Source organism: Gouania willdenowi, chromosome 6, assembly GCF_900634775.1.
Source record: "Gouania willdenowi chromosome 6, fGouWil2.1, whole genome shotgun sequence".
NCBI lineage: Eukaryota > Metazoa > Chordata > Actinopteri > Blenniiformes > Gobiesocidae > Gouania > Gouania willdenowi.
The window spans coordinates 55040232-55056763 of record NC_041049.1 but is presented as its reverse complement, the minus strand read 5'-3'; the positions used below and the strand labels follow the sequence as shown (position 1 = coordinate 55056763).

Genomic DNA, 16532 nt, shown 5'->3' with positions numbered 1-16532 from the left:
CCTCTGACTTGATCTGATCTGGTGCGTTGAACACAATAAAAGAACTAACATGACCTTTACAAGTCGACAAGGTTAAAAAAGAATTGCGACTACAGTTTTTTGAAATCAGAAATTTTATTAACAGATTAATCATTTGATTTTCTTTCCTAAAAATTCTCTTACAGGCCAGGGAAGTAAACAGTGTTTGATTAACACACTTTGAATCAGAATCAACTGTAAAATCCTCATAAAGGGGAAGCAAATATACCATTCTGACATTGGACGGTTTCAGAGCATTTCCCAAACCATTCATTTAGGAAAACACAAAGACACAAAACCCTCTTGTTTTTAATAACAAAAGCAAATTATTGTGCAAGAAAACCCATTTCATCATCCATTTTCTGATCCATTTGCTCCTTTTCCACAAACACTCCACACAGAACCCAGTGACCCATTGAACCCAAGACCTTGTTGCTGTGAAGCGGACGCACTAACCACCAAGAAAAACCCAAAGATAGGTTTTAAGGCATTTCAATGATTCACTGCTGTATAGCGTTGACTCAATGTCTGAGGTTTTTTTTTTTCCACCAACATGTTCATCATCGTGCTTCCATGTCCTTCAGCTCCATCATCACACTGCATGCAAAAAAAAAAAAACATTTCACAAGATTTTCTTCTTTTTTTTTTTCAACTAGCTTATATTCGCAAATGAATAGGCTGGTGGTCAACTTTTATAGAGAGAATTGCATAAAATTTCATACAAACAAAAAATGGATTTGAAAACAAAAAATAATGGATTTATAATAATAAAAAGATTTGCAAACAAAACTAATGTAACTAATTCAGGTGGACAAATTAATAATGTGGTCTCGTGAAACTATACATTTTGTTTACGTTTTTTGAATTTTTGTTTGCTTTTCCTGAAGTTTTGATTGCGGTTGAACTTCAGCTTGTGGGCGGGGCCTCCTCCAGATGATGTTAGAAGTCTTTTGTCTAATGCTTGTTAGACGTCTGATTACGCTATCTGTAACTGTTCGACAAAAGCGCTGGATATAACTAAACATGCCAATTTCTCCAGGTTTGTGGTACCTCCTTTGGCTCTTCTTCTGATAATTTGTCCCACCATCGTTGGAAACTGACCCAATAAAAAGACTTCAAAAAATGTAAACAAAATGTGTAATTTCATGAAAACACATTTTTTTAATTTGTCAACATAACCAGCATTTTATTTTTTAAATTAGTTATGTTATTTTTGTTTGTAAATCTATTTTCTCTCCGCAAACTCTCTGACATTTAATGACAGCTACATTAACATGAAGCCAGGTTATATTTCCTGATGAGTTTTAATTTGACGTGGCAGCATTGAGGCCTCCTCTGAGTGTGGACCACACCACAGCAACCCCCTGACTCAGCAGAGCATAGGCACACAGCCACCATCTTTTCAGCTTTAAAAACAGATCTGGGATTGAAGTGAGTGTGTGCACAGGTGAGTCGAGGACCAGCTCGGATGATGAGTGCGGTGCGGGTGAAAACGTACTGCAGCTGTTATCCACATCTTCCTCTTCTTCACTTTGGGTGATCCTCTCCTCGGATGAGTCCCCTGAGAAGCCTCGGTCTGTTTTCAGAGCTACTGTTAACCTCTGCTGCATGATCTCTCTGCTGGAGTATAACGGGAGCCTCAGCAAACTGTAGCACGTGTCGGCTTCTGGAAATCGTTGATCGTGGGAGTCGCTCATGATTTGAGTCTTTAACTGAATCTGATCCATTCCAAGTATAGGCACACGCCTGCAACCAGTGACAAACCCTGAGGAACACCAAAGAGCGGATAAATAATCTAAATTTGATATTAGTTTACAAACTGATGTACTCATTTAAAAGCAGAGACAATCCAAATCAAAACAAGCTCAAGTGAGTTACAAAGTTGCAGTTAAGCTTACAGAGAAAGTCTTTCTTCTGCTCTTCAGTTAGTTCATCAAAAACATCCCAAAACCTCTCTATGTTGGGGTGAAAAGGGTGATACGGCCAACAATATAATGCATTCTGAAAACAAAGAGACAAACAGTACCTGTGATTTTCATGCACAGCTAAAAAAAAACAACACACAAGGCCTCTGTGTGTACCTGCTTGAGCTTCACCCAGTCGTAAACATCTTGACCAACCATAAGTCTCTGTAACTCCTGTGGTTGAAACAGCTTCAGTAGATGCTTGTTGCAAACCTGGAAAAGGCCACGTTCAAACTCCTGGAACAAACTCTGCACTGAGGTGTTAAAGGCATGGTTCACATAGGCGTCCACAAACTCCTTCCTGTTTAACAGGTTAACAGTTTATTATCAACAATCAGCCGGTTGGAAATTTAAAGGCTTTGTTTTCCTTTCTTACTTATTTTGGCTCGTCACTTGTTTTCCTGGATTTTGAGGATCGAGTTCAACATTTTCCCCATCCCAGTTGATCTGTTAAATGGTAAATGGACTTGATTTATATAGCGCTTTATCACCACACTGAAGCAGTCTCAAAGCGCTTTACATATCAGCTCATTCACCCAATCACTCTCACATTCACACACCAGTGGGACAGGACTGCCATGCAAGGCGCTAGTCGACCACTGGGAGCAACTTAGGGTTCAGTGTCTTGCCCAAGGACACTTCGACACATAGTCAGGTACTGGGATCGAACCCCCAACCTCTCGATCAGAAGACAACCCTCTACCACCTGAGCCACGGTCGCCCATGTTGATTTGTTGTTGAAGTCAGTAAAATTGCAATAAAATAAATTGAAGAAACTGAATCCAAAACTAACCTCAAAGTCCATGTACAAATCGTTCAGGCACTCCTCGTAGCCCAACGTATCCCGCAGACACCTCAAAACAGAGTAAATTACAATCAGCCATAAGAGCCTGACACTGACAGGTTAAATACATCACATGAGTTATCTCTTCATTAGTCAGTCTATATCATCCTTATCCAATAGGAGAGTAGGTGAGACTGATAGTAGACAATACTACTTAAGCTCTGGAGATCATAAAGGGCCTCTGAAGAACTGGAATTCACGTTCGAAATTGAAAAATCGTGATGACACTGAAAAATAATGCTGCGGTATGTACGTTTTTTTGACATCATTTGGTCAAAAATCCATAATCATCTTTGAGCATAATGTAATCCAAAGTGTTCTAAATAGACTGAATCTCTTCTCCTTCTCCTGGGCCTGTAAATTAAGTTTATAAATCCAATAAATCCAGGAGCGTGATGCTGGATGTCAGCCAATCAGAGATCTTTTTACAAACACGTGCGCACCATGAGCTGGTCAGAGCGTTACCATTGGCTGCTCGACTGAAGTCAGGCGCGTTCACAGTAATGACATACTCCTCGGGAGGAACGAACCGCTTTGTGTCCTCGCAGATCTCTGTGACTGCACAGGGTCCGCCCCACACACACACTGGTTTCAGCGGGAGTGTGAGAACAGATGGGATCAATCGGGTGTAAACCCAAAAGAAGCTTATTTAAGGTAAATTCATTTTACAGTTTGGATGGTTGTCACTCTGCCCTGAGCAGCTGGTGCAGCTGAGATCACAGCAACCTCTGTGTGCTTGTGGCGGGAATGAGCTGTCATCAGCAGCCACTGTTCAGGACAGTAACTGGAGTGATACGTGCATTCACGTCAGAGTCTCTAAAACGTTGGAAAAATTTCCAATGACACAAAATAAATTCCATACATTTGTCACTAGTCTCTATTGAGAAAAGCAGCTAAGAGCGTTCACAAAGACACCAGTAAGGGAGGCTAAGTTTCGGTTTTGGTTCCAAAATGAAGTGGAGAGGATTCTATAAACTGCAGCTTTAAACCCCAAGATGGTGAAACAGAAAAGTGTAACGTGAAACGGAAAATCAATGCTTACTGTCCGACAGTTGGGCTGAACTCCATCATGTCCTCCAGTGTTGGCTTGATGTCGAGGAGTTTCTTGAACAGGACTAGAGGGAACGGTACGTGTATGATGCTCTTGTTGTACAAGGCAAGTCCACACACAATGCCAAAAAGGTAGTAGAAGTCCCCATTGTTCTCTTCTGTTTTCTGTTTTGATGAAAGAAACAAGTAAATCCCCAAATAATCTGTGTACCCTTTGTTCTTTGTTGGTTATTTTATTTAAAACCAAATCAAAATAACAAATAAACAGTGTGGTTATTTTGTTTTACTGACTTAAAACCAAAACAGAAATACAGAAAAATCAAAAACCAGATGAGCAGCGTTTTTCTATTTTAAAATTAACGTTTGTTCTGTTTGTGAGATATTTGGATATTTACAGGAAACTATGATGTGAGATTCATGTTTTTATCTCACCACACAGAGAGGACCCTCAGATGGACTTTTACTCGTGGACAAAAAAGGAGCAATAAGTCACATTACTGGTTAATTGAAATGTTAAATAAACTATAAAATCAAAACAATAAAATTGATGTTACAACTTCCGTGTGTGTTGACGGCTGCCGTTAGTGGCTAGCGGTAAATTAACATGCAAAATATTTTCATTTTACTGCCATGTAAAAAGCAGACTAAGTGTTTTTGCGAAAGTGTTGAATTGTAGAAGTTGTAATATCTATTGTTCTTCACACCAGCCTCACAGTCGATAGTCAGCCACCAGTTTATTTGGATACTATTTGGACCATAACACCATAAAACAAAACTCCAGCGTGAACAGCTTTTTACGAGCTGAAACATCCACAGACTGCAGGAAAACAGGAGCAGGACCAGAAAATGGATGAATTAAATCCTAAACAGTCCGATTGTGTGTGGAGATCGATTTGGTGCAGGACTTGTAGAGGGAACAGAGGTGCAGTGGACTTCAGCCCTGGCTTTAATTTCCCCCGTAAATACCCAAATATCTCACAAACAGAACAAGGTTTTTTAAAAAAACCAAAAAAAAACCAAACTGAAAACGCTGCTTATCTGGTTTTTCATGTTTCTGTATTTCTGTTTTGGTTGTAATTCAGTTAAACAAAATATCCACACCATTTATTTGTTATTTTGATTTGGTTTTAAAATGGAATAACCAAAGAATGATGGGTACACGGATTCACACACTGGAATAAAGCAAAGAGTAGTGGGAGTTTCTTCTCATATGAACCTAAACTCTTACCTTGGAGGGAAACCATGCCAGAGTTTTGAAGTCATTGAACATGAACATCCCAGAATGGTTGGAAATCAAGTGACGAAAGAAATGATGAAAAAAATCTGATTTGTAGACTTTTGATATTTTTGGATCCTCATCAAACTGAACCTGAGGAAATCATAGGAGTCATATTTGATATTCTGGCTCTACTTTAACACTCCAATCCATATTCTTACCACCAGTGGTTTTCGAAGGTCGTGCACATATGTAGCAGCCAGCTGTTGGAAGGCGTCCTCCACAAACGATGCTCTTTTCAGCCACAGTTGTATGCAAAATTGGGAGTCGCCCTGTAAAGAGGGGAACAAACTGTGTACTTTAATCTACAACACAATTAATAAGATAAATTAATTTATTTGCAAATTTAAAGGTATGATTGAAGACATATCTCTATGTCTCTATGAAGACATGGTTGCTGCCATCAACTAATGGATGGTTCTGAGTGTAACTCCGTTTTTCACATTAATAACACATCTTCATTCAAGTTCCTTTGTTACCCTTTCATATTTAATGCTGAAGTCAAGAAGCATCTGCTTTGATTTTAGGTCCAAAACAAAATTGAACGTGCCGAGAATAAGTGGCGCACATGTTGTGTCCTGCAAAAAAAAACACAAAAAAAAACATGTGTATTTGGCTAGTAATAAAACCATGGTTGATTATTTTGTACTTCTTCATAATAAGCAAATAATTACTGTACCGGCTCCTCTAAAGACATTTGCCAACGCTGCCAGTCTTGTCTGAGAAACTGTTCACTCAGCTCAGTAGAAAAAGTTGCTTCAGGGATTTTCTTTAGCTGCGTGTTAGAAGAATAGACACGTTAAGAAACGTTAAAGATGACAGTTGTTGCCGATATTCTCGCCTTGATTAGTCGATACCGATATCAATCCAATATCAACGCAAATCATAGATACTTTAATGACTTATTTTGTAGCGTGGAAAATTAGAACAGTTATATTACCTAAACAGACAATAGTCAGCAACAGTAGGTATGAGAAAGACTGACCAATTTATTATTCACCAATGGGTTACATACATTTTAACATCAAACAAAAGAATATTCTACAATTGAATAAATTAAATATAAAGTATTTAATTAAAAGACCCAGAAAAAAAATACCTCAATAAATCCAATAGTAATGAATCCTGAGTACTGTACACAGTGTATGTATATATATATATATATATATATTATATATATATATTATAATATATATATAGTTTTAACTTAAACATAAGAATGTTCTTCAATTGAATAGAATAAATAAAAAGTAATTTAGAAGAACCTGTAAAATATCCTCAAAACCAATGAAACCAACAAAGAATGAGCTTAAATGAGCTGCTTGTAGCGCAGATTTTAGATACAGGTCGATATTTTCCAATCTGATTTTGTTTGCTGATACCGGACCAATTTCTGATATTAATATCGGATAAGGAAACCATTAGATAGAATAAAAACAATGGTAAACATTTGGTTTGCCTATGACACTTACATTGTACATGGTTTGTAGGATTAGGAGTATATTATTGGCTGAGTTTAGAGGAAAAGGACAAAACCAAAGCATCTCTGAGAGAGCCATTTTCCACACTTTGACATGTCTAGTAAGGGTGGAGGGTGAGAGGGCGGACCACCAGTCCTCTGCAGAGAAATAGAAGTAAATGGCATCGTCATATCATTGTCATTATAAGAAACAAACTCATCAGGAGCACGTGAACAACCTGTGTTTACCTAAGATCTGACGGCTGTGGGCGGAGAGACTTTGTAACGTGGCAGCAAGAGTCTCTGCCAGCTCCATGGCTTGTTGTCTTTGTGTTTCTGGTCCGTTGTCTTTCAGGAGGACGTGTAACAGCTCGACGAGGATCAGGAAAACTCTCAAACCTTCCACTTCCAATGGTGTCTTCTCGATAGTGGGAAGCAGCTGCAGAACAGCAGCTGTGAACTGTAGAAGAAATAATCCATAGACACTGATGAACTGTGAACACAGAGGCAAGAAAAGCACACAAGTATTTCAGACTCACACCTCAGACTGAAGTCCCATCTCTGTGAGTTTTTGGAAGCCACGAATTGCACTTTTCAGGTCCAAGCCGGAGTATTTTGCTGAAGTCTGAAAATGCCTGTCTTTGCTGGGAGGACAAAATGACACTTTAACATAAAAATACAATGGTCAGTGATCTGAATACTGAGGGAAGCACTGAGATTACCTGTGATCAAGAAAGCTTTGATTCAAGCATGAGCTGTGACCATAGGAAAAAAAACAAACAGATATAAAGTACATATGATAGTTCCATCAATGCCCCAAAATCTGTGTCACACTTACAGGTTTATGTTGAGTTGAGATTTATCCCATTTATCGCTCATGACATCAATAGAGTTCTGAGGCTTCTTGTTCTGTTCGATGCAGCTTGATGGAGCGAGAACCTCCTGGCACAGAAACGTGAAAAAATTGGAGAAGCATGAGTTTTTATTCTTCATAGGAATGTTTTAATCCACCAATCATTAACACCAGAGGAGTGCCCGTACCTTTTCAGGTGTGCATATTGCAAAGGAGGAGTCTCCTCCTGCATAGATGTTCTGAATGATACGAGTAGAAGTTGAGTCTACAATGACACAAGAGTTTTTACATTACTGTGAGGAACATTCTGAAGTATTTGTTTTCTCTCCACTTAAAGTTGATATCCGGAGTTCCTGAGAAACGTCTCGATGCCCCGCCCTCAACAGCTCCACTTCTTCCTACTACCTCTCCCAATCTACCAGAAGCCACGCCTCTACTTTTCTGCACGCGCATCGCAGAACATAACAAGGTCGTATCGGGTCACATTGACATAGGTCTATGGGTCAGGATTCAAAATCATATTTAGCTCATATTTAAATCCGAGCCTCTAGATATTAATGGCTCCATTCACTTGATATGATTTGTGACTTAAACAAAATGCTTGATAAAAGACTTTCTTCATGCTTCAGCTCTGTTTTACCGTGTGGCAGCTGAACAGGAAGTGGCACAGATGGCTGAGTCTCCTTTCCACGTCCCAGCTGTCCTTGTTCATCGCAGCCAAAGGAATAAACTCTGTTAGAGTCTGTCAGCACCAGTGTGTGATGTCTACGGGAAGAGGACAGCGAAAAAGAAGTTCAATGATTCTGTGAAACAATTCGGGATACACGAATACCACTTTTCCCCCAAACTGATACAATGCTGATACAGTACCAATACCGGTACTTATACAACAAACATAATTAAAAAAAGACTATAACGCTGACATTTCAAGTGGGAAAAAATAATTTTCTATCAAAACGGGTTCCCCTGGTGGCCAAACCCAAAAAATACTAGGCTACCATTCAAAGCTGTTTCTGGTATTGGTGAACTTTAACAAGTCCAAATACAAGAGTATATTGGTGCAGTATCGGCCTGATAACCGATACCAGTATTGCTGCATCACTAAAAGCAATCCTTATGGTAAACGTAAAGGCTAATATATATTTTATTTTAAGGTTTTACTATATAAGTAATTATGTGGTTCTGAACAAGCAACACAGTTTATGCTAAATTACAAACACATCCATAATAAAGGGGAGCGTCGTCAGTGAAGAAGTCTTCTTAGTATCACAAGAAAACCAAACAATCCAGGGACTCATACCCAAATACATATTATTGTGCAGTGTTTCTCAAAAATAACAAATGAAAGCATTAAAAACATGGGCTTTTTTAATTTGAATTTTTAGTTAAAAACTATAATCATACTAAACATTACCGCGCTGCAAAACAACAACAAAAACTCACAAAATAAGAAAAAAATATATACTGGATAATAAAAAGAACAGACAAACAACAACAAAATACACAAAATGACACCAAAAACTAAGAGAGAAAAAACACAAGATCACTACAGAGACCAAAAGAGAGAAACAGTAAAGACACACAAAACACACGCCGCACAGAGAAGTGAATTGAGAAATGTTCAACATAATCTGTGTCCACACAACAAGAGAAAATATACGATGAAAGAAAAAGAACAGACAACAACAACAAAGACACAAATGATGGTAAAACTATTTTAATTGGGAGGAACTGAATTCCTGGTACACCTGGAGGGAGATGACAGAAAATATAAAACTATAAAAACAATCTGGTCAGGAGGCACTAAATACGCGTTCATTAATTTGTTTACAAATGGGATTAATAAAATGTGTGTTATACACTTTCTTCATCATTATGCTCTGAATTGTGAAGAAACACGTAGTACATGTAGGAATAAATCTACCTTCCACACGCAATCTTGGTGACCTTTGCCCCCCTGGAGCTCTGCCCCATCCGAGACGCACTTCATCTCGTGACGAGTTGTGCCCGAGCTGTCCGTCCTACCACAGCCAAACGTGAACACAGCGCCGTCCTAAGAAAAACACCTTTTTATTTTGGCAGTCTTCAGAAGAACTAAACAAACAAACACTCAACTGTCTATTCTTCAGTCAAAGGGTGTCGGTTGAACCCATCACAACAAAACAAAACAAGTTTCTCTAGATTCACTTATATTAAATTTTTACAATATATTTCTGCACAAGTTTATATATAGTTTATACATGCACATCAAACATATGTATAACGTACACACATGTACATCATACACACACACAATATTAATAATATACTATTCATATCTATGGAACAAATTTCATCAATTAAATTTAGAGTGACAATATATACATTAATAAAAACCTTCTATTATGTTTATAAGTATTAATATATTTTAATGATTGGACCCTCAGAAATTATAATATGGTGTTTTGAAGCTCTTTTTTGTCTTTTTCTTGAACGTACTCATGAGTTAAAAACATTTTGTCGATCATCTAAGATTAAGTCACAACTTCTTGTGTCGTGTTGTTCTTTTTTTTTGTTTTTTGTAAAAACTGCTGCTTCCAAACCTTAGTCATGATGGCAGTGTGTTCATCCCACAGGACACTCTATACTTTCTCTTCATTTCAGATCTGCCACAGAGTCGGTGTATGTCGATCTATTTGGAAAAATGAAAATGTGAATATAAATATGAAAAAAAATAATAATAAAAAACAGGGGGGGGGGGGGGGGGGGGGGGCCCTAACATACCAGTCGTGTCTCCCAGTCCGAGCTGTCCACAGTGGTTTTCTGCCCCAGCTAAAACACCTCCAGACACTGAGAGGGCGACGCTGTGCTCTCCTCCTGCAGCGACCTGAACCACAGGGATCCGTGACAGAGATCTGAGGCATGTGGGTGAAGGAACAGCAGACTGATGTTTACCCAGACCCAGCTGACCCCTGAGTCCCTGGCCCCATGTAAACACATCACCATCTGCAGTGAAACATCAAGAACATAATCAAACACACTTTATTTTATCTATTTTTCAGGCAATCCTCTCTTATGGGGTTGTATTTCACATTTTCCCTCCAAACATACAAGCACAAACAATGAGATGCAAAATCAATGTCAGACCAAATTTAAATGTACATTTTAAATATGTTACATTACTAAACATGATTTATCACCACTTGAGTATATTTGGCTCACCAAATATAATGTTTACATCTATAATGACATAATTATAATCCGAGATGGATGTTGTTTTGAAGGGAAATTTAGATTTTTCTTTGGTTTCTTTTCATTTGGTAAAAAAAAAAAAAAAAAAAAAAAATCAAAGTTATCTATACTGTATGCGGCGCGACTGTAAAGTTGCACATGCTAAAATAAACAGCAACTTTGTGCAACATTTAGAACAAACCACGTTTAAAAAAGGTATGTGAAATTTTTTTACGTATATATATTTGAGAAATTTGTGATATTTACTTTTCTTGTAAAAATTACATCAAAAATATTAAAAGTCAAATCTAAATAATAAATTGAAATGTTAAATGTTAAATCAAAATGTCACGGGTGAAACTAAATAATTAGCTAGTATGTAAATTCACCGGAAGTACCAAAATAAAACCTCATATATTCAAACTAGCGCAGTCTATTCAGACCACATTTAGATTTAACATTTAACATTTAGATTTAGATTTACATACAAAATTTAGATTTAGATTTACATTTAACATTTAGATTTACATTAAACAATAAATTTAACATTCAATATTTAGATATAATATTTAACATTTAGATTTAACATTGACATTATATTTTTATGAGAAAGGTAAGTATCACAACTTTCTCAAACATTGCTGTAAATCTGATCAAAAGTAACATAAAAAAATTTACATACGTTTTTTAAACGTATTTTGTTGCTAAATGTTGCAAAAAGTTGTTGTTTATTTTAGCATGTGCAGCTTTACGATCAGCGCCCCATAATACTGCACTAGGTTATATATATATATATATACTGTATATATATATCTATATATTAGGATGTAACGATTCACTCAACTCCCGATACGATTTGATTCACGATACTGGGTTCACAATATGATTCTCTCACAATTTATTTTACAAAATGGGACTGTACACAAATGACTGAAAAATATTCTTTTTTTTTTTTTTGGGAAAATACTGTACTATTTTCCTTTTATTTTTCATTGTCAAAATAATCCCTTGATAAACTCTTCAAAACAATGCAATTTAACTCAAAATTAATCTTGAATGAAAAAAATAAAGGAATAATAAAATGAAGAAGAAGCCTATTAATTTAAATTCTGGTTCTATAGTAAACAATGCAAAACTGCATAACAGTTCTTTTTCTTTTTGAAAAGTGCAACTGAAAATGTATTTTGTGACTTAACAATTGGACTTTAAAAAAAAAAGAAAAAAAGAAAGTCTTTTCACTGTATTTACGTCAGATATTTGTTTGGACCAGCAGAGGGCGCTGGTATCCCAGTGGTCGGTTGGCATGCAGAAATTCTTGCAGTCAAGAAGAGATGCTATGCTAGCAGACAGAGCTAATAGAAAAATGTGACTCTTGCAGATATTCACGTAATATTACAGATATTCTTTCGGTGCTAAAGGGGTAAAGAATCATTTATTAACATGTTTAAGAGTAGAAGGCGGCCAGAAAGAAAGCAGTAGCAGATTCCGCCCGCCGCCAACACTTCTGGACAAGAGAAGGATATATAAAAAAAGTACTGCGACCGTGATACCTATGAATCAAATTTTAACTGCCTTACGATTAATCGTTACATCCCTAATATATATATATATATATATATATATATATATCAAAACAGTATGGTTATATGTTTATTATTATTTTGCAGTTGTTGTTTCATCCCATTGTAGCACTACCTCTTGTCAGGACGATAGTGTGCTGTCTCCCACATGCAATCTGACGCACAGGGATGTTACACAGAGCCTCAGGAGTGCTGCAAACAAACAAACAAACAAACAAACAAACAAACAAACAAACAAACAGGAAAATAACAGTTTTAAAACTAAACACAGTAGTGAGAGTGTAACACAGATTTAAACTCATCCCAAAGTAACACATGTGCTCACCTCCAGGAGAAAGGCGTGTGAGTGGCGTCCACACACAGCAAAGTGCCAGCCTGAGTGATCAGTGTGACGTCACCATCAGAACAACAAACAGCCTCTATGTTTGCGTGCACAAACTCTGCACACACACACACACACACACACACAGCAACACAACAACAACAGGTGTGACCAGCTGTAGAAACACAGACACTATAGCAGGGACCACCAACCCCCATGGACCACGTCAGGTTCCCCAAGGCCTGTTCTAATGTAGTCACCAATTCACAATTCATTTAGGATTACAGTAACCAGCATTTTTTTTTCCAATTACTATTAAATCACAATATTTTTTTATCCTCAGAAAGTCAATTACAACTAGAACTACGCGCTGTTATGAAAGGGGGCCAAGCCTTCCCGTGCGCCTCGGCCCCCAGGTTTTGTGGAGCCCATGGACGCCCTATGAACTACACCCCCTCTATGAATGTGAACCTGAAACTGAACTTGTCTCCATGGAGACAATGGTAGAATCCACAGCTTTTTGTTAGCATCTCTTATGATAACGGGTTCTAAATCAGCTGTAAATAGACTAAAAATAAATATCTATCATCTAATTTATTTCCTACCTATTGATTACCTTGTTATGTTTCCTAATCAATAAAAACATAGGTTTTAATATTTTTGGTGTGGGTGTCTGAGCATTTTTTAAGCATCAGTATGTCCCTGAATTTTTTTTAAATGGTAAAATGTGGTGAAGCTTGATATGAAACATATTTTAATAATTACCTACATAGGTGTAGAACTGTACATAGAACTGTAACATGGTTCCCCGGTTCACCGTTAAATAATAATTGACAATTTGTATAGAATTTTCATGGCAATTACAATTACAAAGTGAATTATCTGAACTCAATTACAATTTAATTACGATAACGACAGCAACAGATTTTTTAAAATTACAATTATAATTGCGCCATAATTGTAATTAAATATCAATTATGCGATTACAGTTATAATTGACCCCAACCCTAACCCTAACCCTAACCACTAGATCCCTATACCTGACCCTAAAAATGCCAACATAGCTCCACTTAATGACACCTTATTCATGCTAATGACAGATCATGTCAGCGTTATGTACAAAACCTAAATAAAGTGTTACAGAATTATTATTATTTTTTCAAATATGCTGCAGTTTTGGTGTTTGGATTTAGAATAAATAAATACATAAATACATCAATTTAAAACACAAGTGTGTGTGTGTTTTTTTTTTAATAAAATCCTACTTAATGTTTGTAAAAACATGTGGTTATTTTACGGTTGGTTAAAAGTGGCTAATAAAATATGAATATGAGGATTTTTTATGAAAAGGTTCAGAAGTGATCATTTGAAAATGAAAATAATTGCATATATGAAGGAGAAATGAAGAGATTCATATTAAAAGTGAATTATTTTCCAACATGTTAAACAATCATCATAATGAAGATAAAACTGTAAAATGTGTGAATAACTCACTCTGTTTGCTCCTCACTCTCCTGTCCTCCTCTCCTTCACTGGTCCTGATGATGAACGCGTCTCCATTGGCTTTAATGAAGGTCAGCAACCTGTGGTTCACAGACAGGTCTGTGATGGTGAAGCTGGGTCTAGACAGGTGAACCCTTGAATCACCCACGGTTTGGGTTCCACGTTTGAGGCGGAACCCCGACATCCAGTCCTCTCCCCACGAATACATGGCGCCCAGTGCTCACAGCTGGTGGATGGAATGAACGAAAGAAAAACGAAAGTTAAACTGCAGCAGAAACGAAACAAGAGTGAAGCGTTGAGTGAGTCAGAGTCAGAGGGAGTTAGAGACAGAGAAAGGAAAGTGAAACTCAAATAACAGTTTCACGTTTTTAATGTTGGGAGCATTTATCTACAAAGATATGAAACTATCGGTAGCAAACTTACAGTCTGAGTCTATACAGCAGTGTTTCTCAAAAGGGGGGACGTGTACCCAGACATTATAACACGTAGTCACCGCATCGACTGCTGCCACCCACTAGAGCGGTGCGTCAACAGGGCGGCCATCTTGGACCAGTGTCACTCACTCCTACAGTAATTACATCTATAGAGGAATGATGTGTTTACATTATTAAAGTTATCATTTATCAATCAATTCTCACTGGGTTTGTTTGTAACAATAGTCAGACATGATAGATATAGATAGATAGATAGATGATAGATAGATAGATAGATAGATAGATAGATGATAGATAGATAGATAGATAGATAGATAGATAGATAGATAGATAGATGATAGATAGATAGATAGATAGATAGATAGATGATAGATAGATAGATAGATAGATAGATAGATAGAAGATAGATTAGATAGATAGATAGATAGATAGACAGATAGATAGATAGATATATGGTAGATAGATAGATAGATAGATAGATAGATAGATAGAGATAGATAGATAGATAGATAGATAGATTATAGATAGATAGATAGATAGATAGATAGATAGATAGATAGATATAGATATAAATATAATTATAGATAGATAGATAGATAGATAGATAGATATAGATATAAATATAATTATAGATAGATAGATAGATAGATAGTATGATAGATAGATAGATAGATAGATATGATGATAGATAGATAGATAGATAGATAGATAGATAGATAGATAGATAGATATAGATATAGATTATAGATAGATAGATAGATAGATAGATATAGCTATAGGTAGGATAGATATCGATAGATATAGATAGATGTAGATAGATAGATAGATAGATAGATATAGATATAATTATAGATAGATAGATAGATAGATAGATAAATAGATAGATAGATGATAGATTGATAGATGTGCTAAGGTTTTTACTATTATTATTATTATTATTATTGATACGCCTTAATGACAATAAACAAAAGCTGTGTAAAACAATCTGTGACCACTAGAGGGCAGGAGACTCACACTGCACAAACCTGAGAGGAAACAAAGTGATTTGTGTCCTCAGTGCAGGGAAATAGCTGTATAAATATAGATACATATACTCTGGTGAGCTGTATGAAAATGATCAATTATTATATAGAGTCCATTGAAACCTTTTCACAGTTAACTGCAATTTGTAGTTTGATTATTTTTAGTTAAAAAGTGTTTTAACGTCCTCCATCTATAGCAGTAAATAGCAGAATAATAGTAACACATTTATTTGATGGTTTGACCAGTGCAGGAAGTAAACTGATACTACACATTAAGCTAAGATAACAGAATAGAATAGAATCATTTTATTGCCATTGTACAAGTACAGTATAAATTATACATGGCCCTCCCATCAACATTCAACTACGCTTCAATGATTCAAGCCAAACAGACAAAATCATAAAAAACAACATAAGGTACAGTTAAAAGTCTGTCAGAATGAAAAGTTCATCAGTATAATAGTGCATTTGTATACAACGTTCTATAATAATAAATTGCGTGGCTCCTCTGACTGTTGATATATCACTTATTCTTTCAATACTCATCTTTTATTTCATGTATTCATTGTTTTACTCATTACTTGGGTAAAGTAAATGCTATAATAAATACACTTCTACTTACTTTCATGACTTCTTCACATGTGAATCAATCCAGTGTCACAGAGGCTGATGGGAAATGATGTCACATGGGGTGTTGGGGTACTTGAGCACAGCAGACATTTTTAAAGAAAATACCTCAAGTCTTGCCTTTAGGGCACTTTGGATATGATATAGTTTTATATTCTTCAAAATAAATAGATAAATATAGTAAAACAAAAAACTATATTTTGCTGCAAAGGTATAGTAGGGATGTCCCCCATACATCTTTGTGACTTCCAATACGATGCTGATATTGACATTGCTGCATTGAGAATTGGCCGACACAGATATTGATGCAATATCAGCACAAATCATATATATTTTATATAATAAAAAATAATAATAAAGAGAAAACAAT

The 16532-nt window shown here is 36.3% G+C and overlaps 1 pseudogene; it reads right to left on the bottom strand.

The window, feature by feature from the left end:
• Positions 1–233: 233 nt before the first annotated feature.
• Positions 234–14624, bottom strand: LOC114465328 (probable E3 ubiquitin-protein ligase HERC3; annotated as a pseudogene).
• Positions 14625–16532: the final 1908 nt, after the last annotated feature.